We start from the raw sequence: 24994 nt of genomic DNA, 5'->3' as shown, positions 1-24994 counted from the left end.
TATTCAGAGCGGACCGCTGCGGATATCAACTCCGCCGATCCCAGAAACCCATCTAATCGCACGTGCAACTCATGTAGGCCAGAGAAATAGGAGTAATCTCTAGTGTCTGGGTGTTGTGCCCTCCAGATGTCCGTGAGCCCCCAATGTGTCTGCCATTCCTTCCTCCCTTTAGCCACCCGGCGGTCTGGGGAGTCTGGGAGGGGGGGTGCGAGCGGTCGGCCTCTACGTCTACTACCGAATTAAAATCACCGCCAAGTAAGAGGGTTCCCGAAAGAAAGTGGGCCAACGAACCCGATAACCTGGAGAGGAAGGCAAGCTGGTCACATTAGGTGCATAAATACAGCAAATGCTTAACCCTTTCCATGCTCATGACGAGCTCAGCTCGTCATGAGGCACAGTGGAGCTGTGCTGATGACGAGCTGAGCTCGTCATGGAAGTACCAAAATCACACTTTCCAGCACAGGAGGGGAAAATGCACAGCAGCGATGTGGTTAAGTCCCTACCCCCAAGTGTGCCTGAGAGAGCCACGTAGCGACCCTCCGGATCTACCACAGATTTCGCAACCTGAAAGGGAACCCCGGCCCTGATCCATATTAGCGCCCCCCTTGCATACGCGGAGTACGAGGTATAGAAGACCTGCCCTCTCCATCTACGCTGAAGCGCCGCCCATTCCGCCTTGTTGAGATGAGTCTCCTACAGCAGAGCTATCTGTACTCCTCTACGCACTAGATAAGCGTGAACTTTGTGCCTCCTAGACATAGTGTGAAGCCCCCGCACATTCCAAGTGATGCATTTCACATTAGCAATATCAACCATTGTCCCATAGTGTCTGTTCCAGGCTTCCCAACCAAGGCTCCAACAAAGGGCAAACGACAGTCAAGTCAACACTGATGGCGGCCATTTTCCCCAACAAAAGAACAACACCCGTCTGAAACAAACCCCCTCCCACCCTCCCCAGAACAGGACCCAATTAGATCCATTTAGTTCCCATCCAAACCATGTCCCCAACAATCCCACAATCCCCGACTAATCCTGGGGTCGCCACCGCAGGGAAGCCTTAAGGGCTAGGTGCGGGCTGGGCGCCAGTGATGGGCCCTCGAGTCTCGGACTGCCGAGACTAAATCGAGCCCAAAACAAGAAGCTACCGCTCGAGCGGGGCACCCTCCCCCCTCCACCGGATCCCGCAATCAATCGCCTCCCCTACCACACCCGCCTCAGACCCCCACCCAAATGGAAGTAGCTCACCCAGTCATCCCTGTCCGTCCAGCATGCCCTCAGCCGAGTCTGGAGTAACCACTGGCAAGTGGACACTATCAGTCTCTGATTCCTCCGTGTCTGTCTGCGCTCCCTCGCCTCCGGGTTCCAGTTCCTCCACAATGGGGCCACTTTGCGATCCAGACAGAGTAGACACCATCTCCAGCACTCCTCGCCGCTCCTCCATTGTCTCCTTAGTCGAAGGCCTGCCCGGCTTGCCACGGCGGCTGCGGAGCCTTTTGGAACGACGTTGCTGTCCAGGCTCCACGGCCAGCTGAGACGACGAGCCGAAGCCATCCTTGCCGGCCCTATAAAGTTCTAGCCAATTGCAGACTTCCTCCGGGGAATCGAAGAACTGGGTTTTGTCGTCCATGATAATGCGGAATCTTGCAGGGAACAGGAGCGAATATTGGATGCCCTCGCTCCGGAGCTCACGCTTGATCGCCAGGAAAGAAGCCCGTTTGCGCTGGGTCTCATACGTGTAATCCGGGAAAATGTTCACCTGGCTATTCTCCACCTGATAAGGGCCGATATGCCTGGCGGCATTGAGGATGAGGTCCCTGTCCCGAAAGTGCAGCAAACGCGCCACCACCGGTCGCGGGGCGCGGCCCTGTTGCGGCGGCCTTGCGGGCACCCTGTGCGCCCGTTCCAAGGTGTAGAAGGAGGACAGGCCCTCCGGAGCTACTCTGTCCCGGAGCCATGCTTCCAAGTAGGCCACCATGTCGCCATCTTCGATCTTTTCCGGCAGGCCCACCACCCGAATATTGTTCCGCCTATTACGGCCTTCGGCATCCTCCGCCCGTCTCTCCAGGGCCTCAATCCGGGTCAGGGCATCCTTGATTGTCGTGGCCAGAGTCTTCTGTGCCGGTTCCAGGACCTTCACTGAATCCTCCACCTCCTTAACCCTGTCAGATAGCTTGCCATGGTCTGCCCTCAGGAGGCCCAGGCTCGTCGCTACCTGGGCAATGTCTTGCTGTAGGGCTGAGCGCGTGGTTGCGATCGCTTCCAGAACCCGGTCAAATTGTTGTTGCAGGTGGGGGCCACCGGAGCTCTCCGGGTCACCTCAATCATCTTTATCCGGCACCTCCGTGTCCGAGGCAGCCGGGGTGGTCCCTTTGGGCCCCCTTGGTTTCCCCATGGCGGTTGAATCCCGCGGAGGAAAGTTCGTCAGAGGCACCACTAAGTGTGGACGTCGACTATGGCGCTCCTGGCACGCAGTCGTTGTGCTGAGGGCCGTCGAGTATCGTCGCCAGGGTCCACTACTCCTCCGTACCTTCGGGCCGCTCCACCGTCGTGTCGCCGGAAGCCAACGAGAGGGAGGCGGGGATGATCGGCGCCAAGCCGGGCAGGTCCGCCTGATCGATGTGGATCTGGAACGAGAATCACCAGTGCCACCGGAAACTCTGTGGCGCCAGGTCGCTGTGCTGCCCATGAAGTGCACTGGGTTTCGGCGAGTTCAGGCGCTCAGTGGGGGGCAGTCTGGTGCGGCCCGTGGAATCGTCTCCTCACACAGGGCCTCTGGTCGCCCGTTGTCAGATTTCACCGAAAATGCGATGAACAGTTCGTCTGGGGATGGCCACCACGCTCGGACCCTTCCAAACATTCAACCAGACCAACGTGTCACGGAGAGATAGGATGTAGATAGGAGTCCTACTAGTCTCCCACAGGTCTAGGGTCTCGACGAAGCAATCGAGAAGGTCCAGGCGCCATCTTGGGTCCCGCTCCGCGGTCCTCTTAATTTCGGTTTTTTGTCGAAACCACCGGTTTTCAAGTGTGCCGGGCGTCCCAGCAGGACCCCACTGGTCCGATCACCGGTTTGCGGGGGCTAGGGCACCCCGCGGACTCCGATCTGCAGGATCAAAGCAGGCTCAGTCCCGGAGCCGAGCTCTCAGGCGACCATCGCCATCGGCGTCCAAGCCACGCCCCTACGGCAACGCACTCTATGCCGGAACCACCTAGAAACTCCTAAAGAAACTGGAGAACATTCAGTACACCTCCATCAGACTCATCCTGAACATCCCACGCCACACCCACATCACCGGCCACCTGAGAGACCTTGACTGGCTACCTATCAACAAAAGCATTACCTTCAAGCTCCTCATGCATGCCTACAAAGCCCTCCACAATACTGGATCTGCATACCTCAACCACCGCCTCTCCTTCTACAGTCCCACCAGACATCTCAGCTCCGCCCAACCTGTTAAAAGAAGGGAGTGATGGATGCCTTTTTTCTTTGTAGCACTGGACATGAAGTGGTAAATTTTGCACCCTAGTGCTATTTTTTTGTTCTTGTAACCTGCCTTTCTGCCAAGGTCGTAATGGAAAGGCAGGTTGTAATGTGGTTGACAGTGCAGGAGCAGGGATCGCCAGGGATCGCCTCCATTGTCTGCCTCTGCCTTTCCAGCTGCGGTAGCAGGAATGTTGGCGGAGGCGAAGATCCTGAGGCAGTCCCTCCGCCCTGCTCTTGATCTGGAGGTCAAACTGCCAGATATGCCGGTGGTCAGACCGCCAGAAAGCGACGGTGGTTCACAGACCACCAGGGTTATAATCAGGGCATCAATAATTAAGCTAACAATTAATCAATTAATCAATATACATTAATAATCACCAACAAATTCTTAAAAAGCATTAATAAAAGCCAATAATTTACAATTGAATTACCTTCCCACCCTTTTCCCGTGCAAACCTAACAAACCGCGATTAAGTTCTAAATTAGTAATTAAATGTAAAATGTGTTAATTTCACAATAAAAATTGCAAACTATACTTACAAAAATGTAAAACAATTACCATAATGATATTAACACCCAAGAATAATTTAATAACTAAAAGATATTACATTAATTTAGTACTTACTTTAATAAATTTAACTAATTTAAAGTAGACAATATTATATACAATTCCATCATTAAAACAACATTATATACCTAAAAACTATGGGCATCTTTATGGTGCCACAGGGTCGGTCCGACCACTAATCGCTATTATGGTGGTCAGGGAGCCGCCCGACAGCAGTCGGCGGTCCAACCACCACATTATGATGCGAATGCCATGATGGCGGTCAGAAACTGCTTCATATCACAGCAATTTGTGTTGCAGCCTTTGGAAAGGGCTGAAGCACAAGCCGCCGTGGTATGGAGCACCTCCTGCGGAACCATGTGGTGCATGACACATGTTGCATGGAGGTGAGTGGAGGCATCACATGTGCCCCCAGGACCAATTTGCTGTGGCCCACAAGGGATGGAGGCCTTGTTTGGGGCCCCCAAAATCCATTTCTGACAGCCTTATCATGTTGGTATATCCGACATGAAAGGGCTGTCAGAAAGAGGTATAGTTATCCCAACGACGGTGCCTACCCGGCACCGCGTCTTGTCAAGGCTACGATTCCAACCGCTGCCCAGCTGGGATATGAGATCCTGGCGGAGGCAGCCGTCTTCATTCTGACAGCATTTGGCCCGACCGTACTGAAGGCTGTCTCAGTGGGACCGCCTGTAGGTAGTGGTTCCATCGACATCGAAATCAGCCCCGATATTCCTTTCTGCTATATATTGTTACTCATCAGCTTTTGTAATGATGATATTTCAGAGATAATATTCACCCAATATTTATGATTTTATATTTTTGTCATTCACCGCTGACCTCTTTAGCTTCAAAAATGTGAAAAATGATGGATCTCTATACAAATTTTCTGGCTCTTCACAATCAATATGGTGCTCTTCAGATAGGAGCCTAAATATTCACTATGTAGGTTCGAAGAGTAAATAGAGTCTTCTGCAGCAAGCAAATAAGTATCATAATGAACTCTGCGACCGTGGATTCCGCAGAACTGGTTTATTTTGTCTGTTATTATGCTGGCTCTTAGTACCAATAGAATTAGGAAAATGTGTTCCAACGAAATCTATAAAAATAACACATTAAATTGCTTCCTCATTTCACTAGAAAAGTACAAATTAACCCACTGCTTTCTTTAATTGAATGTGCTTTCCTGAGCGCTAATTAAAGGTATGATCATACGCATGCAAATAATATTTTTTTAATGTATTGCTAAATACCAAAAAGGAAGCCATAATTAATGCATATTACTATTGGCCTAGTTAGGGTACTCAACTATAGAGCCTCCTTTGCCCCTAGAACGTTAGGTCCGGTCATTCGGCTCACTCAGCCATCCTACCTGCCTTTAAAGGCTTGAATAAAAAAACATTTTTAAGTTGTAAATTAGGACTGCAAAAATTGATTTTTGGGGGGGAATTCCTAAATCCTGATTCACAGATTCAGCATTTGAGAATTATTTTCAATTCTAAATCCCATTTTTGGGTACACGATTTACAAAATATTTTAGAAATCAACACAGGAAGTCAATGCAGTAAACACACAGCTTTCCTTGTATTCTCCAAGTCCTCGTATTCATAACATAACCACACCTATTGGCTTTGGCAATAGATTTGCTTTATAACAAATCCTCAAGTATAACATTTTGGAGGATGTTTTACAAAACCTTTTTATGAGTATGGGAAGGGGTCCTAAAAGAGTACTCTTTAAGGTGCTCTTACATGTCCTGGTGAATTGGCCTTGAAAATGCCCAACTCCCAATCAGTAAAAATGTAAAAAGGGCACAGTGGTTCCTATTTCCATCATCTATATATGAATAGACCCTGAGTATTGCAATCAGATATTTTGGGGTTAAATTACAAAGACATGCAAGATTATGTAAAAGGATACTGTACAAGTAAAAAGGGGGTGGAGTGGTCCACCCAGAAATAGGTCCATGCCTCCACCCCAAAGGGAGAATACTGTCTTTATGCCTCCCTCAGGAGACTGCTAGTTGGTTTACTTCTAATCTACCCACCCCAAGATGGTAGGAAGCCCACTAGCCACCCGTGATTTTACACTGGGGCATATAAAGGGCGCAACCTTTCAGGTTCTCGTTTTCCTGATTAGTACAAGAAAAACATGTTCTTAGGCATTAAATCGCTTGACAACGTGGCAGGCTTTCTTTCACTGGTCCATTTACCTCACCCCCACATAAGCAGTGAACTTAGAATGACTGATCCAGCAATCTCTTGATTTAGTTCTTTCAGGGAGAGATTTCCCTGCTATGTATCAAGGCATTCTCACACCTTGCAAATTATTGGAAAAAATAATTTTTCTGAACCACTTCCCAGTCCAAGCTGAATTCTTGAAAAACAAATATTCACACTGCCCTTCAATTTACTCACTCTGTAAGTGCCTTCCCTTTCACCAGTGTGGCAGAGCCTCATAACAGAGTAGGCTCAATGATGCCAGTGTCCTCGACAAAGCCCTAGCATGGATCCGAGTCGGATTTCCACTGTTCAACCACAGAGATCAGCTGGGGAGTGGCTCAGGGTTCCTCCTTGTGCTCCACCCTCTTCAACAGCAACATGGGCTGCTTGTAGCCATCGTCAGAAATCACAGACTCAACATTGTGTCCTATGCTGTTCACACCCAGCTGATTCTCTCCCTCACCAATGAACCCACAGCTGCAAAGAGCAACTTTCACAGTGCGATGGAGGCAGTCACCACCTGGCTGAAGGACCGATTCCTCAAGATCAACCCAGACAAGACCAAAGTCCTCATCTTGGGCTCCCCCCTCCACCTGGGATGACTCCAGGTGGTCTGCAGTGCTCAGAACACCCCACACTCACGGACCACAAACGAAACCTCGGCATCATCATGGACTTCTCGCTCTCAATGAACCACAAAATCAACACTGTCTTGTCCTCTTGCTTCCGCACGCTCCGACTGCTACGCAAGATGTTCAAGTAGATCACCATGAGGCCAGGAAAAGAGTCACCCATGCGCTCGTCAGCTGAAGATTCGACTACGGCAACGCACTCTATGCAGGAACCACCTAGAAACTCCTAAAGAAACTGGAGAACATTCAGTACGCCTCCATCAGACTCATCCTGAACATCCCACGTCACACCCACATCACCAGCCACCTGAGAGACCTTGACGGGCTACCTATCAACAAAACCATTACCTTCAAGCTCCTCACGCATGCCTACAAAGCCCTCCAAAATGCTGGATCTGCATACCTCAACCACCGCCTCTCCTTCTACAGTCCCACCAGACATCTCAGCTCCGCCCAACTGGCCCTAGGAACTATTCCAAGGATCTGTAAGAACATAGATGGAGGAACATCCTTCTCCTACCTCGCTGCGTAGACCTGGAACTCCATGCCTCTGCACCTCAGGCAATCACCATTGCTGCCCCAATTTAGGAAGGACTTCAATACCTGGTTGTTTAACTGAACCTCAGACCTGCCCCCACACGGTCCAGTGCTTTGAGACCCTAATGGGTGAGTAGTCGCGCTTTACATGAAACTTGATACAGGGTCAGTAAGATGGCAAAAAGGCTTATATGAGATTAATGTTGCTGCAGCTGTAAGATAAACTTTCCATTTTTAGTTGTTTAGTATGTTCTTTGTCTCTTCTTTTGGTCAGGTGGGTAGAGTAGGAGCGACTGATGCTTGGAAAATTTCGGCCATAAAAGCCTTGCATACTTGAAAGTCTTGCTTAGACTCAGCATATTACACTGATTATAAGAGCAACCTATTTGGAAGTACAATTTTCATTGTTAGACTTAGCATCTTTTGGCATGTTTCCCTTGAGTTTTTGCTTTCTAACCTGTGGTAAATATTTAATTACCGTCCTAATTTCTATGCAGGTAAGTACTTATAAAATAACTCAATCGGAAAGAAAGACGCAGAGTCCGTGGTGTTAGAGTTCTTAGGGGTTTTATTCCTTAAAAAGGAATGGTTCTTGAACCGGATATCGGGTTCCTGACACCACTGGGGTTCAGGAAGGGATAGAGCATATTTTATTGACAATACATAACTTTTATACATAATGCACAGAATGGAAGTTAATACAGAAGGCGTAACAGCTGAGAGAAATGAGATAAGAACACACACGTGTTAGCAATACGTAATCAGAAGGCGTGAGCTAGGGCGTGTACAGAGGTGTGTTCTAGAAACGTCACATGAAAGTGTCACAAGTGGGTGGGTACATAGCAGAATCTTGCAGTCTCAGCAGAAAACTGGGGTCTGGATGCGCGCGCAGCTGCATGACGTGTGATTGACGTGAAGCTGCAGGGTGCAGGGGACTTGACATTTACACTAGAGGAAAGAGACAGAAGTCTGGCATGTCAGATCAACTCGTTCCTATATCATATCTGATATCTGATGTTTGGGAACCATATTATCTAGAAGGAAAGGTCTCTTGGGCAGAGGCTATCCTATACTGACTATGAATGCGTGCATATGTGCCTACGTGTCTGGGTGTAAAGCGAGGGGGCCATGGGCCTACCATGGTAACGGGAGCTATGAATTACTTGCATGGAGACAGAAAGGCCGGGCCCTTTGCTCTGCAGCTGAGGGGTTGTTTATCTACCCTGCTAGACTGGAATGTGTTTTCGGGAAGCTGAGCTTGGCTATACTGATAACGTGAAGGTAAAATACTGTCTTTGGCAGGCAAGCAGGCCGAGCCAGGCCCCACTCGCCTCGCAGGGAGTAGGACAGAGTTCACGGGGGGCACCCCACGTTACAGTTTCAGGAGGCAGAGATGACTTGGAAAAAGAAAAGGCTTGATGGCAGAAATCGGGGCCTAGCTCGCACAGAGCCAGGAATACAGAAAGTGCACCATACAAAGACGGTGGCAAGGCATACTTAGGAACGGAATATCCGACCCGTTCAGGGTGGATCTGAAAGAGGACATATTGACGTTGGACGCAAATGTATTTGCGTCTTCATAGCTGGCACAGGAGGGAAGTTACATGCTTGTACATGGAGACGGTGGGGTACACGTTAGGGAACATTTCTTGACCATAAAATTTATATTTCCTCATTCCCTCCTTGTTCCCTACGGACCCTTCATGACATATCAATCTTCATTAATCCATTTATCTGTGTAGTTAGCATCATCTGCTCATCCTTTTTCAAACGGGATTTAGAACGTTGACTTGAATGGGGAGTGCAGGATGTGGCGCACAAGCCGCAAATCGCTGGCCCACATTGTAAACATAGACAGCAACTGAATACTATAAGTAGTATTGTTCCAAGGAGTGACAGTATTTTCCATCCCCAAGCTGAAATAGTAGTCCAGAGCCAACCGGACCAAGTCCAAGTGCCTGGATTCTGATGTATCTGACTAGCTATCTTATGGAGACGGGTAATAGCCTTATATACGGACGGAGCATTATCTGGAATGAAAACACAACAAGCTGACCAGAGGACCTTACAGGCTCCTCCTCGATCGGCTAGTATGACGTTAAGAACAAGACGATTTTGAAGAACGACAAGTCTCATAGCAGACTGTTCTTTGGTCAAGTTACCTAAGGCGGAAGTAGTCTCTTTCACTACTGCTTCGAGAGTTCTGGTCAAGTGACGGATAGATTTACTATTAAAGATGGCTCCTAAATAGGGAAAAAAACCTTTATTGAAATCTGTGTACTGTTCCCATGCGGTCTCAGTATAGTCGACAATTGGGAGATCTCTTTTGGGTCTGTGAACTAGACGGGAATTTCTATGATAATCAGGGGGAGCTAGGAAAACAGGTGGCAGTAAGAATCCAATGTAACAGGTACCATCCCAATCTAGTGGCAAACGTATGTATGCTGTCTGACCACAAATGAAATAGGAATGACGAGTAGCTTTGAACGTGGACTTGCCCTTATCACTAAATTCGACCACAGTAGTACATTTACAAGACCCAGGTGTACTGAACCCTTCTTTCTGACACATAATTCACCCTTGACTGGTAGTACTGACATAGTGGGCAAGTCTGGCTTTGTTTCGGATTCAACATTCAGAATCATGAGGTTAAGTGTAAAATTTCCTAATCCATATACTTCATTTTCTAGATCAGTCCCTGTCCTTTTGGGAAGTCCCTCCTTGTCAGGATAACATACTTTATGCAAAACTATGTTCAGGTTTCCCCATACCCAGTTACCTTGGTAAACTACGGAATCAGAATCTAAGGAATTAATCAAACTAAACCATGCGCCACATGAACCATTGTGTGTGAACGGGTACGGGAAAAGGGGCAGAACTCCCTTGTAATTCTGATAGGGGGGGAGTCGGCCACATATCCAACAATTTGTAGCATTGCTGGTCTGTTGGGAATGGTGTAACATACTAATGAATGTATTGTTGCGCAGCGCAAGTCTGTATGACAATTCGTGAGGCGGTAATTCGCTGAAAGAATGCTCGGCAGTGTTATTAGAAGAAGAATGTGCAGGTGTAGCAATAGGAAAATAGATATGCAAAATTACACTTGTGACAATAATCGTAAGACTTAAAGAAAACATAATCCATAAGGTAACAATACAGTAGCTTTTGAGAGATTTGCAATATCGTTGCTTCTTGATCTGTTTCTCTCTATCTCTCTCTCTATTGGGGTCTAGGGGATACATGTCAGAAACTATTTAACCGATTCACCTAGGGGAGGACTTAAACAATTAAACTGTCTGACTTGCTAGACCGCAACTTTGATCTATACTCTTCTTGCGGAGTTTTCTCTACCATGGGAAGTTTAGAGTCTGTAAAATCTGGGCAGTCCTTTGAGGGGGTGGACGAGTCAGTCTCTGGCAATAGTTCATTATATTTCTTAACGTGACTCGAATTAATCCACCCCTTACGGCCTTCAACCTTGATTGCCGTCCTCGTGGTCAGAAGGACGAGCTTCGGCTCCTGCCAGCGGGGCTCCAGCGGGCTCCTCCTATCGAAATTGCGTATCAGGACAGTATCCCCGGGACGGACATCGTGTGGCTTTACATCAGTGTTGTCGGGAAAGGCTGCGGCAACCTGTGAACGACATGATTGGAGTGCAGACATCAAGGAGGCAAGGTAATCTGTCAGCATATTACAATCAACATCAGTTATTTTCTTAGGCATGGGCGTCCCCCACATATTTGGTGGTCTACCGAAGACCACCTCATACGGGGATAGCCCTGATCTTGAATGTGGGACCATTCTCATATAGAATAGTGCAACTGGCTGGGCGACTATCCAGTCGACCCCTTTCTCTTTACATATTTTTGCAAGGCGTGTTTTCAGTGTCTGATTGTGCCTCTCTACGAGGCCAGCTGCCTCGGGATGTCGGACGCAATGGAATTTCCACTGGTATCCTAGCAGGAGTGAAACCTGCTTCATAAGCTCGGATGAGAATGGCTGTCCGTTATCTGAGTACACGATACGAGGCAAGCCGTACCGTGGGAAGAATTCTCGAACCAGCTGCTTGGCAGTGGTCGGAGCAGTGTAATCAGGGACTGGATATGCTTCTGTCCAACGGGAAAGTGCACAAACAACTACGAGGACGTACTTGAATCCTCGACAGCGTTCCATCTGGATATAATCCATCTGGAGGACTTCAAAAGGGTGATCGGGAGGATGAAATCCACCTTGCTCTACGGGGACGCTTTTACCTGGATTGAACTGACAACAGATCATGCAAGTACGCACTTTCTGTTTTGCTGCTGCTCGTAAATGTTTGTTGTACCAGAGATTCTGTAAACTGTCTAACATAGCTTTTTCTCCTAAGTGTGCTGGACTATGTGCTGTAATAATTATGACTTGAACCATAGAGTCGGGGAGAAACCATGTGGCTTTCCCTTTTGTCACCCATCCCTGGTCTGTCTGGATCCCTCCTAGTTCAGTCCATTTCTTGATTTCGTCTGGAGTAGCATGTGTCTGAATATCAATTACATCTAGTGTGGGATCCTTAACTGTCATACAGTGAGTCGGTACTATGGTCTTTGTCACATCAATTGTCTGCATGTAAGTCAATGCTGTGTGTTTTGCTGTTTGGTCTGCCAGGTCGTTACCCTGGGAAATAGAATCTGTAACTCTAGTATGTGCTTTACATTTCATGATGGATATGCCTGAAGGCAGATGTATTGCTTCTAGCAGTGCTTGAATGAGGGGACCGTGTTGGATCTTGGCTCCGTGAGAGGTCAAAAAACCTCGTTCTTGCCATAACATTCCGAAGTCGTGTACAACTCCGAAGGCATAACGTGAATCTGTGTATATGTTAACATTTCTGTTCTTGGCTAGTATACAGGCTCGGGTCAGAGCGATAAGCTCTGCTGCTTGAGCGGACAGTGTATCAATACGGTGTGTTTCTTTGACTTCAGTTTCAGTGGTCACTGCATATGCGGCCACTAATTCTCCTGTGCTTGTTCTCATACATGAACCATCCACGTAAAGTGTCAGGTCTGGATTTGTCAGTGCAACATCTGTTAAGTCTCGTCGGGGCTTTGTTACTGCATTAATGATCTCTATACAAACATGCGGGGCTGAATCTGTCATAATCGAGGGTAACAATGTGGCAGGATTGAGTATGTTACAACGTCTGATTTCTATGTGTGGCTGGAATAACGTCAATTCATAACCTGTCAGTCGTGCTATAGTCAGGTGTTGAGTCTGTGTTCTATTTAGCAGGACTTCTACAGAATGTGGAACTTGTACTGTCAATGGATGTCCTAATACTATTGAATCGCTTTGTCTGATTGCTAGGGCTGTCGCTGCAACTGATTTTAAGCACGCAGGCAGAGCCTGGGCCACTGGATCTAATGTGCTTGAAAAATAAGCGCAAGGCTTATGTGAACCTGCTTGATCTTGTGTGAGGACAGACAACGCTGTACCATCACGTTCTGTAACAAAAAGTGTAAAAGGTTTGCTGTAACATGGTGTCGCTAAAACTGGTGCTTGGCATAAAGCTTTCTTTAATTTCTCAAAAGCCTGTGTATGTTCCTGAGTCCAAGGGAGGACAGTCGAAGACGCTGCCTCCTGTGTTGTCAACTGTATCAGTGGTTTGGCTAGAAATGCATACTGAGGAATCCATTGTCTGCAGTACGAGGTGAGGCCTATAAAGGCCCGCACTTCCTTTTGTGTCTTGGGTTGTGGTAACTGTGCAATTAACTGAATGCGATCAGGTGTGAGCTGTCTCCCCCATTTGGACAGCAAGTGCCCAAGGTACACCACTTGCTGAACACAGAATTGTAGCTTCGAAGGAGACACCTTGTGTCCCTTGTCATCCAGAAAATGTAAAACTGTCAGTGATGCTTGTTCACATTCGGGTTCGCTTCGTGCGGTGATCAGCAGATCATCGACGTACTGTAGCAAGGCAGTATTAACTGGCATTTGGATGCAATCCAGTTGTCTTTTCAGTGCTTGGCTATAGATGCTGGGGCTTTCTGTGAATCCTTGAGGTGCGCTCGAAAATTTGAAGCTTCGGCCATTTAAACAGAATCCGAAGAGATATTGGCTCTCTGGATCAATGGGTACACTGAAGAAGGCGTTCTTGAGGTCAATTACAGTAAAGAACGTCGCTTCTGAATCAATAGCAGTCAATAAGGATGAGATGTCGGGAACCACAGGATACTGTGGTACAATGCATTTATTTAGTTCTCGTAAATCAATCACCAGTCGATATACCGGCGGTGCATTGGGATCAGTACGTTTAAGAATCGGAATGATAGGGGAATTACAGATGTTGGAGTCGGTTTCTACGACCACTCCTTGGGCAATGAGCTCTTCAATGATTTCCAGTAAAGCCACTACAGCATCGGGTGGTAACTTGTATTGCCTGATTCGGGGTAATACAACTCCTGGCTTGAGGGTAACACGGTATGGTGTGATGTGCATACAACCTACATCGGTTGGGCCTTGTGCCCACAGGTGTTTCGGTACATTTTTCAATCTTACATCAAACTCTCGTAGTACATAGTGACCCTTAAAGTCACGTAGAAAGAGTCTAACTCCCTCCGGAGAACAACATATCACTGCTCCTAGAGCCTTCAGTGTCTTGATACCTAACAAGTTTTCTGGACATGATTTCGTGAGTAACAGGTCTGTAACACGTGATAATGGACCTACTGCTAGGGGAACAGGTTTCGATACTTCATTTACAATAGGCTGTCCTGAAAAACCAAGGGAAACATTCTGTGAGCCTGAGAGGGGTGCCCCTGGAACTTCGTCATGACTGATCGTTGTGCGACTTGCCCCTGTGTCAATTAGAAACTTTCTGTCTTTTCCTAATACTTGACTATGTACATAAGGACCCTCTTGATCTACAGGAATTTCAATAAGAGGCAAGCCAACCTCCCTCTCTAGGCTGTTTCATGTGTATCGCTGATAATCGGGATAATCAGATTGGGCATACTGGTACATCTGCTGTGAAACTTGCTGCGTCGCGGCAATAGGCTGTGGCTGTGATACTGCTACGGTCTGTACTGTCTGAGGTGGAGCATGCATAGGCTGTATGTTCTGTGAAGTCTGTTGCTGGACCTGATCTTGTCTAGGCTGGCGTGGTCTTTCTTTAGTTTTACCTGTTGCTATATTATATTTTAGGACCGAACATTCATGTACGTAGTGACCTGGCTGCTTGCAATAGTTGCATGTCCCTTTAACGGGAGCCGCTGAATTACTTGTCTGTGTCACACCCTTTTTCTGACCGTCAGCTGGAACTGACTGGGCGACTAGCATTTTCATTTTCGTGTCTTTCATACGTCTCTGTTCGTGATCTTGTTCTTCTCTAATTCTGTTCTGGTGATATTGTAACATTTGTAACATCTGGGATGGCGTATTTGCTTGCCAGGTGCTTTCGACTTTATATACACGATTCTTAACCTGTGTCAGGGAATTCTCGACTAATTTTGTTACAAAAAGGTGTGGGTATGACTCGCTACTTGGTTTCAGGCCACTATTAATAATAAAGCATTTCTCGAATCTTGAATAGAAATCACTAGTGTCTTCATCGTGTTTCTGTTTGCAGGCTGAGATTGCGTCCCAGTCTTCCTTTTTAGTTGTTAGTAGTCTTGGCAAAACCTGTACTATTAAACCTGGTAATGCTTTAGCTTTGTCCCCAAGGCCCAGCCCTGGAGTGCGACCTTTTTCCTCGTCCTCTATTTCAGTCCAAATAATCTTTTTATCTCCCACCTCCCACTCTTTTTCCTTGAGTTTCTCGTAAATGCCCGTGGGCAACAATACTTTTAACATTTTCATAATATCCGTATACGTGTAATCTCCCATGAGTAACATGTCTTTAATTTCTCGGTGGAAACCTGCCGGGTCTTTATCGTGGCAGGGTACTAGTTTCTTCATTTCTAGTAATTCCATTTTAGTTAAAGGTGTGTATACAAATACGCGTTCTAGCGAGTTATCATCTTTTCTGACTGGATGTACTTCTCGTAAAGGATTCTGTCTGTCGAAGTAAAACATTTTTCTTTCTGGGGGCGGAGCTGAAACATATTGTGGGCCTAAGAAAGCGTTATATCTGTGCCGTTGTTCTAGAATTATCTTAATTAACTTGGTACTTAGGCCTCTCCATCTATTCATAAGTAGTGCTTCTAATGTATCAGGTAGGGGACCTGGATCGGAATGTTGATTCCTGTATAACGTGATGAGATGCTGAATCATGTACACACCAGCTAATTTCTGTTCGTCTGGGGAAAGATTTAAAAATGTTTGAGCTATCGTATCATCATTATATGTGCTAGTATTATCAGCCCATTGTACTGCTGACCGGGCTAATTCTTGTTCATCCATAGAATTGAGTACATGGTACCCCATTCGTTCTTGGAGTATTTTATCGGTAACCTGAAACAGATATTCAGGAGAACTCGTTTTTGAGATGCCAGAGAGAAAAACTCTCTTGCTTTCTGGACGAATGCCTTTCTTAAGGTAATTTCCCTTACCTACATACGCTATCATTTCTTTGGTCGTGTCGTTATCCTCTGGTTCTTCCTCCTCTGAGGATTCATTCTTGTCGCTATCTCCTTCCCTTTCTGGTTCCTTTCTTTCATGTATTTCTATTACTGCTTTCCTGATTCTTTTGTACATATTTGCTATACTACTCTGTTTATCATGTTTTCCCTCGGCTATATTCTGGCCCCACTTGTTTAGTGCATCCATCTCGTCCTTGTCTACACCAGGCCTGTCTTGTTCTCTAATTAGACAATTTATGAAGAAGCGTAATATGCAACCTTGAGTGTCAGTTTTCTGATGAGCCATGGCCTCTTTAATACTTTCAGGTCCTTCCCCTGTCTGGATAAAATGGTATATTCTGTCTAGATGATCAGTCATCCCTGGTAATAGCATTAAATAATCTGTAACTCGTCGTAGGCGTAGTGATGCTAGCTCCATTCTATCGGTTTTGCCGGGTACTGGATCGTATCTGCAATCTGTAAGGGGCTCTTTAAGTAGGTTGTAACTCGGTATTTGGGGTGTACGTTGCTTTGCTAGGTCCCTAAGGGTCAATCTGTATGTTTGTGGGGGGGTCTGGAAACCACCTGTCGCACCTCCTGAAGCGGAGGCTTGAGCATGGCTTGTCTGTGGAGTCTGTATGTGTGATGGAACTAGTCTTTTTCCAGGATCGGGCCCAAAAGGATTTAGTGGATTCGTAGTAGGAGCGGGAAGTGGTGGAGGAATAGGTGGTACAGGATGTCGAACGGGTGAACTTTGTTGCGGTACGGGCTGGGCATTGTCTCGGGGTAGGTTGCCACCACCGTCACCGTCAGTAGGCGGTACGTGGTTATGTGGATTTGTATAAGCGGGAGCTACATCGTCTAGATAGGAAGAAAGGAATATGTCTTTTGTGGTCTTGTGGCTTACTTTAGTCGGAACCAATGGTGGCGGCAGATCTTTCGGTATTTCTGAAGTGGCTTTAGGCGAGCCCTCGGCCACTAGATACATGCCATTTGCAAGAGTGTTTCGTATACGGTCTACTTGTTCTGCTTGTACTCGGATACCTTCAGCAACCAATTCCTTTTCTCTGACTTCATCCGACTCTTCTCTATGTTTTTCTGCTTTTCGGAATGCTTTTTCTGTACGTTTATGCGATTCTTTACGCCACAATTCTATGGCGTCTTTCTGGGATTGTCTGGCTTTCTTTTTCCATAGCGCTTCCTCTACTCTCATGATGCACTCGGCATCCCATGTTCCCGTAGCAGGCCACCTGTGTCTTTCTTCTAGGTGCTTGGTATAATCGGCCCATAAATCTAGATACAGTATGGCATCTAAGCCATGTTTATGGTACATAAAATTTCCGGGAGTGTCCCTAGGTGGGACAGGAATTTCTTCTTCTAATATCCCTTTCCTAGTTCCTATCTGTCTTAATTTATTGAAAAACGGCATGTTGTTACTTGATACTGGATACTCGGTACTTGTTACTTACTCTGAACACAGCTAGTTATACAAAAACACAGTAATGTACATCAAACAGTCACTCATACCACGACATTGATCACATGAAACATTTTGAACACATATGGACTACCCTTGATACTAGATGTACTGCTAAACAGTACAGATACACTGCCGAGAACAGTGCAAGAACTTGAATGCCTGATGTACTGCTAAACAGCACAGATACACTGTCTAAAACAGTGCAGACCGTGTTTGTGTACCCAAACCCGTCTTTACCGGATACATAATAATGCACCCGTCTAGATGCGTCCCCAGCAACGGTACTCACCGGGATGCACGGAACAGAAGGCCTCGGAAAACTCGACTGGACTGGACCGGACTGGACTCGGCTCGACTCGACACGTGAATACTTCGGAACTGGTGGGCCTCTTGACACCTCGGACCTTGCTTCTTTCGGCTAGGCTCTGGTCGGGATCCTCCGCACTCCTCACCGCCTCGTCTGGGTGCTGATCGCAGTCTCCGTCACCTCCGTAGACCTGAGGGAGATACAGGAAATCCTGCGGGTACGCGTAATTGTCCGTCTTGACTGTGGCAGGGGGCAAAGGCTGCAACGCACCTACCGGCGCGTGGGGTGGGGGAGGGGTCCCTGTTCGGGCGCCAAATTAATGTGGTAAATATTTAATTACCGTCCTAATTTCTATGCAGGTAAGTACTTATAAAATAACTCAATCGGAAAGAAAGACGCAGAGTCCGTGGTGTTAGAGTTCTTAGGGGTTTTATTCCTTAAAAAGGAATGGTTCTTGAACCGGATATCGGGTTCCTGACACCACTGGGGTTCAGGAAGGGATAGAGCATATTTTATTGACAATACATAACTTTTATACATAATGCACAGAATGGAAGTTAATACAGAAGGCGTAACAGCTGAGAGAAACGAGATAAGAACACACACGTGTTAGCAATACGTAATCAGAAGGCGTGAGCTAGGGCGTGTACAGAGGTGTGTTCTAGAAACGTCACATGAAAGTGTCACAAGTGGGTGGGTACATAGCAGAATCTTGCAGTGTCAGCAGAAAACTGGGGTCTGGATGCGCGCGCAGCTGCATGACGTGTGATTGACGTGAAGCTGCAGGGTGCAGGGGACTTGACATTTACACTAGAGGAAAGAGACAGAAGTCTGGCATGTCAGATGAACTCGTTCCTATATCATATCTGATATCTGATGTTTGGGAACCATATTATCTAGAAAGAAAGGTCTCTTGGGCAGAGGCTATCCTATACTGACTATGAATGCGTGCATATGTGCCTACGTGTCTGGGTGTAAAGCGAGGGGGCCATGGGCCTAACATGGTAACGGGAGCTATGAATTACTTGCATGGAGACAGAAAGGCCGGGCCCTTTGCTCTGCAGCTGAGGGGTTGTTTATCTACCCTGCTAGACTGGAATGTGTTTTCGGGAAGCTGAGCTTGGCTATACTGATAACGTGAAGGTAAAATACTGTCTTTGGCAGGCAAGCAGGCCGAGCCAGGCCCCACTCGCCTCGCAGGGAGTAGGACAGAGTTCACGGGGGGGCACCCCACGTTACAGTTTCAGGAGGCAGAGATGACTTGGAAAAAGAAAAGGCTTGATGGCAGAAATCGGGGCCTAGCTCGCACAGAGCCAGGAATACAGAAAGTGCACCATACAAAGACGGTGGCAAGGCATACTTAGGAACGGAATATCCGACCCGTTCAGGGTGGATCTGAAAGAGGACATATTGACGTTGGACGCAAATGTATTTGCGTCTTCATAGCTGGCACAGGAGGGAAGTTACATGCTCGTACATGGAGACGGTGGGGTACACGTTAGGGAACATTTCTTGACCATAAAATTTTTATTTCCTCAAACCTCCCGGTTTTGACTCTGTTTGTGCTGGCTTAGTGTTTCTGTGCACTTTTCTCACTGGTGATCAGTGGTAAAGTGCAAGTGCTCCTGTGGTAAAATGTGTTATGGATTGGTGTTTCCATGATTGGCCTGTTTGATTTATGTGTCAGTCCCTAGTAAAGAGCACTGCGTGTACCAGGGCCTGTAAATCAAATGCGGTTGGTGGGCTGCAGCACTGGATTGTCCCACCCACCCAACCAGCCCGTAAATGTAACTCTGGCCTGCCATTGCAGAGCCTCTGTGCAGTCTGGTACTGCCATGTTGACTTGGCAAGTGCACCTACTTCCAGGCCCTAACCTTCCTTTTTCTTACAGTCACCCCTATGGTACCCCTGAGGGCAGGGTACAGTGTATGTGAAAGGTAGGACATGCCCTGGTGTGTGGCATGTCCTGTAAGTGAATTACTACCAATTTCGTTTTTCACTATTGCAAGGCTACCTGTTACCCATATGACAGAATGGGGAGTTGGCTTATAACATCTTATAAACATAAATGGCCATGGGAACTAGGTAGGAAAATGAAGTTTAGTATATCTGAACTCAGAATCTAAAGATGCATCTTTAGTGAAGGTGATTTCTAGATTCTGTGTTTGAAAATAACACTTTTAGGAAGTAGGTATTTTCTTGCCTAACCATCCAGTGTGCATCTGCTGGGTGTGTGGATTGACTGTCTGGGTTTTGGATGACAGGGCCTGGGGAGCAGGAGTCCCTCCAGATTGTCTAGGAGGGTCAGGAAAGGGCTGAATAGACCTGGGCTGCATTTAGAGTACAGTAAGGAGATTTCCTCGCACCTAATTGGGCCTGGTCTGCCTCTGGCAATGCCGTCTCCACCTCCTGCCAGGAAGCCACACTCGAGAAGGCACAGAGAAGGCAGAACTGATTTTGGCTGGTCACAGACACTCTCTGCGTAAGAGATCAAAGGATTTTGGGATACAAATATTGGGGCTCAGACCCCTGATCTTTATAACTCTTTTGGACCAAGAAGACTGCCAAGAAGAAGAGCTGGGGAGAAACTACCACATTGCTGTGTGCTTTGCTGTGACTGCTTCTATCTTGGCAGTGAAAGGACTGGACTGAACTTTCTGCAATCTACTTTGTGAGTTTCTCCAAGGGCTTGAGGTAGAGCGTGCCCCCTGTTCAAGAAATCTCAGGAACAGCAAAGACTTCAAGTTCTTCTGCCCTCAGCACTGGGGACTGTGTGGTTTGTGCTGCAACAGAAGAGAAAGCAACCCGTCGACGTTGATGACGCCACTGCGGACTCCGTGTCCTGAAGGCACCGCAGGACACCGCCGCAATGCCGCACCGTGACCCTGGTTCCACCGAAGATGCCTGCTGACGCCACAACCGAGCCGACCTGTGGGCACCGCACTCTGCACTGCCTTGCTTCATGACGACATCTTGGTATCCCTGACGACGATGCTCCATGCCAAAATTGACGCCGCTGCCTGCACCGTGGTTCGAGGGCTCCGCTCGTAAAGTTCCATGATGCACCGCCCTCATCCCGCACCGCAGCCTTGGCCTGCTGGTGCCATCGACTCCAGTTCGTCAACTGATGACAGCACTTCAGCAACGACGACACAGCTGCTTGCACCGCAACCTTCCAGCACCACAACGAGCAATGTATTCACTTCGCACCGTGACCCTGGTCTCACCGACAAAGCAATCTGATGCAGACACTGAGGTATAGGATGTGGTTTAATTCGATGAACTCAGAGAATTCGGCGTTGACGGCTTTCTCAATGACTTTGGCTGGAAAGGGGAGCAGAGTGATGGGTCTGTATTACTTGAGGTACGTTGAATCAGAAGAGGGTTTCTTCAGCAGGAGCTAATCTCTGTGTGCTTTCAGTCTTCTGGCAAGGTGGCAGACATGATGGATCAGTTGATGGTGTGGCAGACATCGGGTGCGATGGAGGTGCCGTCTCTGCTGAAGATGTGGTAAGGCAGGGGTCCGACGGGGCTCCAGAGTGGATGCTCTTCATGATCCTGAGGTTGTCGTAAGAGGTGAGGGTGATCCAGCTAGGCAAGGTGTGCTGGGGTCTGGAGCCATTGTGGTTGTGGGTGGGGTGGGTGAGATTTGGGTTGCGAAGCTGTTGTAGATCTCCTTAATCTTGCGGTGGAAGAAAGTGGTGAGGTGTCGCAGAGGTTTTGAGAGGGGTGAATGTCTGCTGTCTCTGTGCTGTGTTTGGTGAATCCTTTGACCACGGTAAAGAGTTCTTTGACCACAGCAAAGAGTTCTTTGCTGTTGTGAGTGTTGATATTGATGCTGTTATGTGCATTGGTGTTGATGCGTTCCTGGATAGCTGCTTTCTTTGTTGTTCTGATGAGGCTGAGGTGTGCGGTGACGGCTGTTTTGAAGGCCGCGTGGTCTGCCGTGATCTTGCTGTTCCTCCATCTTTTCTTGAGCAGTCTGCAGGTGTGCCTAGACTCTTGGATGGTTGGGGAGAACTAGCCGTCTCTCTTGGAGGGCTGCTTGCCTGAGGGTTACCTGAGAGGAGCCAGTGTGTTTACGCAGTCAGAGATCCAGCGGTGGAGGTTGCGTGCTGAGGTTTTGGTGTCCGTGGATGTCAGTGGTGGGGTTTGCTGAGGGCGGTGGTCAGCTGGTCTTCGGTGACCTTACTTTAGCTTATGAGAGGATCGCTGTGGCATATGGTGGGTTTGGTGAAGGAGAAGTGGACGCAGTGGTGGTCGGTCCTGTGTGGCTCGGAAGTGTGACTGATGGAGATGTTGCTTGCAGAGAATATGGGGCCAAGCATGCGTCCTGTTGGAAGACTAGACATTGTGACTTTTTGTTTTAGTCTGATGGTTGCAAGGTTCTCCAGTAGGCATATGATGTTATGATCATTGATGTTGTCCAGGTGGAAATTGAAGTCGCCGAGGAGGATGTAGTCCGTTGAGGTGATAGCGTGATGAGTGATGAAGTTGGCTATGGCTTCGCTTCAGGGGGGTGCGGTGTCCGGGAGGTTTGTAGAAGAGGGTGCCACGGAGGGTGGCATTCGGGTTGGTCTGGATCTGGAAGCTGTTGTCAGAGCTGGATGTGAGGCGGAGGGCGTTTTTTTGTATGATGGTGATGCCTTCTCCCGGTCGGTTGGGTCAGTTGATGCGGTCCTTGTGGATATTTTTTGTAGCCGTCAGGGATGGCAGTTGCGATGTCTGGGGCTGAGGTGATGGTCATGCAGTTTTCCATAAAGAAGGTGACGTTGGGGATGATGGAGTCGAGCAGGTCTCAGATCTCAATGGCCTGTCTTTTGAGGGAGCAGGTGTTGAATAGGATGTATCTGAGGAGGTTGGGTCCGGTTCTTGAGGATCTGCAGTTGGTGGGTCTCATGGGCGGAGGTAGGCGTAGGTGCACTTCCAGCAAGTGAATGTGCCTTGAGTGTTCGTCAGCGATGCGATTTGACAGGCGGTGGAACATCCGGTGTTGAAGGCGTGGATGGTGCTGGGGTACTAGAGGTGGATGGGCCAAGGGCCAGGTACCTTTTCGCTGGGCGTGATCCAGGCGCAGACGGGTGAAGATGAGCTTGCCTTTGGTGTGGCTGTGCAGCAGTCTCCCTTAAATAGTTCTGGGGAGGACTGGACAGCTGGGACATAGCATAAGTCACAGGAACATGTAATCATGTACTCAACATGTAAGCTATTACAATTAATTTGCCTCCTTAATGTCGACTTGAGATCCATTTTCAGATCTATAATTTTAGTGGCTGTTCTCAAGTGACATACTGAGGAGTCATCACATGGGTAATGCCTACAACAAGAGTATGGCCCCAGGCAGCTGTACTGCTCTCCCATTGAACATCTTTTTTTTTGGGTCAGGTATGTACTGGTATGTCTTTCAGATTCAACTCCCTCTTTTAGGTGAAAAGTGGTTTTGGCCAATCAAATGTTTCAGTTTTGTTAATTCTCCAATTTCTGTGGATTAATTTCTTCAGATGATTAGATGCAACATTGAATGTTGTAACTCAGGCAAGTAGGTCTTCATTTTGACTTCTTTCTGCAAAATGTCTCTGTGTTGATTTTCTTCTCATTTATAACATCTGTTAACTATATGTCTGGATAATTTCTGATTTCAATTTTGTTAATTAAGGCTTTAGCTTTAAAATCGTTTCTGTTACTACAGTTGCATCTTAGATGTAGATATTGACTGTAGGGTAAGTTCTCTGTCATTGAGTGAGGATGGAAGCTTTCAAATAGTAGTAAGTTATTCTTATTTGTCGGCTTGTGATCAGTTTATGTACCAAGATGTGTCCCATCTGCAAAGATAGTGATGTCTAAGATGTCAGGATTGCACTCCGCAGGATCCGTATGCAGCAACAATACTCCACCTCCGGACCCTCCGAACACCCTGAAGTTTACACACAGGGTGTTCAGACGATACGGCGAGGGAAAAACCCCAAAAGGGGAAAAAACCCAAAAGAATAAAGGGAAGAAGGAAAGGGGCAGCAGGGAAAAAGAAGCTGTAAGAAAAATAAGCAATGGTTAATACAATTCTTAACCCTACACTCAGTAATTTCTCACTAGACAAACATCTCCTTAATTCACCTGTTTAACCACATGTGTAAACACCACACTGCTGTTCCTCTGCCTTCTTTGTTATCCTGCATAAACATAAGAACAAGTGTAAGAACACCGGGGACATATACACTACCTGCCTAAAGTATTAGTACTCAATGGTAACATACCCTATGACCAGTCACTGGGAAGCTCTGAAGAAATAGGCAATCCGAAATGAGTATAAAAAGTGCAAGTAACTAAATGTAGCAAGCCAGTGTTTGTTGAATAACAAAATTAGTTCCCAACCAAAAAACAGATGAACTGAATCCTCTTTGCCATCATAGCGCGAAAGTATCCCTTATAATTGCAAGACAAGAAAGTACACCAAACACGGCATGGCGTAGTTCTTTCACTACTGCCATCCGCTTTGGGTAAAGAAATCCAACAACCGAATAGATGATTCAAATCATCACGAGTTCATGCCGGTAGTGCGGAGGTCCTCATCCCCCCCTGCACTCCGGCACTTGAATTCCAAGTCTGAGAAGTCTTTTCTCACAAACACATTAGAAAAGCCTTTCCCCAATACCAAGGACTCAAGGGAACAAGTGCCCAGTTCTATTACCGCTACTCGCAGCCGCGAGCAGCTATCGCAATGTCAGCCAAATGAAATGAGCAAAAGGTAACATAGAACATACGCGCTATCCAGCGCGATCTCAAATACCGTGCAGAAAGTCAGATCCTCGGCGGAGGAAAGCACATATTCCGATGCCGGAACTCCGAGGCACCGGAGAGCAGCCGCTCTCGCTAGACAAACAGAATCACGAGCACCGAATACCTGGCTCCGCCCTCTGAAATCCTGTTGCACCACCGGGAATCATGGGAAATGTAGTTTTTTCCCTAAGGCTGCTGGGAACTGTAGTTTAGGTAGGCGCACGCTGTCCTAAACCCTGACAGTACGCCCTCCTCCCAAGCGCCTCCTAGGCCCCGGCTTATCAGGAAACCTTGCATGGAAAGAACGGACTGCCCTAGGAGCGCTGACGTTGTGCACTGGCTCCCATGAGTCCTCCTCCGCTCCGTAACCCTTCCATGAAACCAGATACCAAAGAACCCCCCTGCTGAACTTGGAGTCTCGTATAGCTCTCACCTCGTACTCCAGATTCCCATCAC

The sequence above is a fragment of the Lissotriton vulgaris genome, chromosome 11 (genome assembly GCF_964263255.1).
Source record: "Lissotriton vulgaris chromosome 11, aLisVul1.2, whole genome shotgun sequence".
In the NCBI taxonomy this organism is placed as follows: Eukaryota; Metazoa; Chordata; class Amphibia; order Caudata; family Salamandridae; genus Lissotriton; species Lissotriton vulgaris.
Note: the sequence above shows the minus strand (reverse complement) of the source record.